A 4,169-nucleotide genomic window follows, 5' to 3' on the forward strand; every position below is an offset into this window, starting at 1 on the left:
GGCCTGCTTGACATGTTAGTGCTCATGGATATTCAAGAGAAAATTATAAAATGAAGAATCAAAGACAAGAAATAAAATGCAATATGAAAAGCAAGAAAGAAAATGCAGAATTTAAATTGCAAGAAAGAAAGTGCATAATGAAAACATGAAAGAAAAGACAAAAGGAAAAAAGAAAAATGTCTAGAATAATTCATATGCTAAAGATTGCAAGATATGTTTACAAAAGAAAAGAATAAAGAAACTAGATCAAAAGAGAAAACAGAGAAACGTTATATTAGAGTACTAGAAATCAAGAATGCAAAGTTAGAATTAGAATTAGAATTAGATTTGCAACAAAAAGAATTGTCAAGAATTAGAAAGATATGCAAATGATGAAAACAGAATTCTAAAAGTTAGATTACAACTATGCAAATGAAAAGAGAAGTTAAGTCTAGTCTAACTCAATTGAAAATCCCTAATGTTATAGCGCAGTCCCCGGCAACGGCGCCAAAAACTTGTTAACCTCCGCAAGTGTACGAAAATATAACAAGTAATATTAAAGATTATCGTATCCACAGGGACTGGAATAAGCACTAAGAATGTCTCAAAGCGAATTAGCTAGACAACAAATCAATGGATTGACAAAGTCTAAGTGTAACTATGAAAAGTAACAAAGAAATAAAAGAATAGGAAACAAGGAATAGGGCAATGATAAGGGATGTTCTAGGAGTTTTGGTTTCTTTGTAAGGTTCTTCAATGTAAATGATTTACCAAATCTTATTTCTCAATTGTCCACCATTTGTAGAAGGTTGTCGGTGCAGGGTCTTTCGGACCGCAAAAACTGCTTTTTGCGTTGCGAAAACCCCGAAATCACATGCCACCGGATCCGTGCGAATATTAAATTTTTCATGTACGTGTTTTCTAATCCTAGATCTACTTTAGATCTATATGTTTAGGAGTTTATACCTTTGATGCGAAGCCCTTCGCTTATCCCGCTCGTCCAAGAAGATGTCGGATCTCAAGGGTGTCAAGTGAACACCCCTCTATGTGTATCCACATGAATAATTAGGTGGAGAGGAAACCTTAGAGTCTGCTAGCACTCTTTGAGGGTTTCGGCCAAGGAGCAGGAGAGGGAGAGAAGAAGAAGCAAGGAGGAATAATAATGATCAATTATAAAAATAAGAGTAAAAAAAATGGCTTAAGTATTTTCATCTAATGAAAATACTTAATGCTCATTAACACCATTAATGAGCCTTAATGAATATTTAATGAATATTCATTCTTCATTAAATGGTCATTTTGAAACTCATTCGAAATTTGAATCTAAAATTCAAATTGAGTTCCATTTATCATTGAATTCAAAATTCAATGAATATCATCATTAAGCCTCACTTGAGTCTAACTCAAGTCTAGCCTCACATGAGTCTAACTCAAGTCTAACTCAATCAAGTCTTACTCAATTAATCTAATTTGGATTACTCTTAATCCAATTCGGTTCATCACATGAACCTAATCCTCTTGGTTCATCATATGAACCGAATCTCCATCTAATTGTCCTTTGTGTGTGACCCTATAGGTTCTTGTAACGTTGGCCATGCTCCTAAACTCATTTAGAAGCATAAGTAATGAGAGGTATCTAGCAACACATCATTACTACCCAAGTTACAAGAATGTTGAGATCCAACATCACCTTGTGACTACTAATTGTGACTCTTCATAATATATGACAATGTCCTTCTATCCTTGACATCTAGATTGATCAATGTGAGGCATAGACCGTGTCATCCTCTAATCAATCTAAATCTTGAACTCCAAGTAGACTCACTCTAATCAAATGAGCTCAATATCTCATATTGACTCATTGGGCATGGTCATGCACTTAGTGGTCTCACCTTATCAAGAATAATGATGTCACTCCCGTCATATAGGAGGGATAGATCTCATCTACATCACTCACATCCCTCCGCATAATTTGTTACATACCCAGTAATCGTCTTTATAGTCCACCCAGTTACGGGTGATGTTTGACAAAGCCAAAGAATGCAACTCCTTATGTAGGGAACCATGGTGACTTCAGGTCCAAGGACTAGCAGTCATACTAATAGCCACATGAGAAAGTATATGACACTCATATAACGATCCATGATACTTTCTCATGGCGGGTCATTCAGTATACATTCTCCAATGCATACCCATGTGTCAACTTGATATCTCTATATCCATGACTTGTGAGATCAAGTCATCGAGTTGACCTACATGCTAGTCTCATCGCATTAACATTGTCCCTGAATGTTAATACTTAACTAGGAATGATTAAGAGTAGCGTTCCCTATATCATCTCACTATCGATTCAACCAATCGATTGATATAGGTAAGAACCTTCTACTCAAGGACGCTATTATACTTAGCTATTTGACACTAATACAAGTAAGTATAATAACCAAAACAAAAGCCTTTATATATAGGAATATGATACTATGAGTGTATACAATAATCATCATATGATTGGCTCTAGGGCTCTAACTAACAGTCGGCTCTCTCTTGCAATAGACAACCGGCCTAGGACTGAAATCTATATCTAAATGCGATCAATTAGATATGAGCCTATGTTGTCCTTACACAGGCATGTTCCTGTCACGAAGATCCCTCAGAAAATCAACATATAAATCATTACCTCTCAACCCATAAGATATAAAGATTAATGCATAAATCTATCCTACCCTCTTGAATTATCTTATTTCCCCCTAAAGCTCATCCCTCAAACGTCTTTACACGGGCTTGCACCTTTCGCGTGCTTCCCTCAAAAAATCGAGTGAGAGATAATCTCTACAAGATCCACAAGACATTCAAACAACAAATCAAGAATGTGAATTAGGTCCAAATCACAACAATACATCCAAGATTTAATTGATACAAACAGGGTAAAATCATAGAAATAGGGAATTGGCAAATCCACAAGAGTTTATATCAAGAAATTCTTACAAATACTCCCTCCATCCTAGAACGAAAAGATCTACTCCATGAATCGTAGAGAAAAACTCGAAGAAATACAAATCACAAGCATTCTTGATCCCCCAATACAAGACGAGCAAAGAAGAAAACTTATCTACAAAGAAGACGGTCTTCGGATCCAATCCACGCTTCCGGAGTCGAATCGGTGAAGATCTTCCCTTAGATCACCCAGAAATCCACCCAAGAATGGAAGGAATCGCCCAAATCTTCCTTTCTCCCAAAGGGGAGAAGATCCCCTTTCAAATCAAGGAGGAAGGCTTATATATAGGTGAGGTTTGGGCGCCACACGGCCCCGAGGCACGGCCGTGTGAGGTTCACACGGCCTGCCTCACTCCCCTCTCTGCACAACTCACACGGCCGTGTGTGAGACACGGTCGTGGTAGGGTCACACACGGTCGTGGCACACCCTACATCTGCTACCTTCGCATGGTCGTGTAGATCTTCACGGCCTGGGAAGTCTTTGGCACTGGAGATCTCGCACAGCTGTGTAGTGCACACGGCCAGGCCCTTCATGGTCTCTAGAAACCTCACACGACCGTGTAGATTTACACGGCCATGTATGTCTTCAACACTGGAATGCTAGTATGACCGTGTACTGCACACGACCTGCTCCTGCTGGCTCCATATCTTGACACGGTCGTGTGAGGTTCACACGGCCGTGGCAACTTCCTTCTTTGTTTCAGCCACATGGCCAGAAATATCCACACGGCCAGGGCAACCCCCCATGGCAGGGCCGTGTGGGGTTCAGGAATGATGCCTTCCTCCTTTGCTCTACTTGCAGATTTAGCCTTGAACATGAAATCTTCACCAAATTCGACTCTTGTGTACAAAAAATGCACAAAAGAAGATCTCTGAACAAAAAGAGTAAATATGCTAAATGGAAAGATGGAAGTACGAAAATACGTAGATAAAGCATGTACAAAGTATGTAAATGTGCGTCAAAGCATGCTAATAAGTGTATACAATCTACGCACATCACAAAGCATTACCAGTTTACTATGACAATAATGGGGTCATTGCACTTGCCAAGAAACGTAAATCTCATCAATGATCTAAACATATATTTCATCACTATCACTTGATTAGGGAGATCATAAGTAATGAAATACAAATTGAGAAAATTCCCACCAAAAGCAATCTAGTAGATCCTTTGACAAAACCTCAACCTCAAATTAAGT

Source organism: Zingiber officinale, chromosome 1B (assembly GCF_018446385.1).
Source record: "Zingiber officinale cultivar Zhangliang chromosome 1B, Zo_v1.1, whole genome shotgun sequence".
Lineage (NCBI taxonomy): Eukaryota > Viridiplantae > Streptophyta > Magnoliopsida > Zingiberales > Zingiberaceae > Zingiber > Zingiber officinale.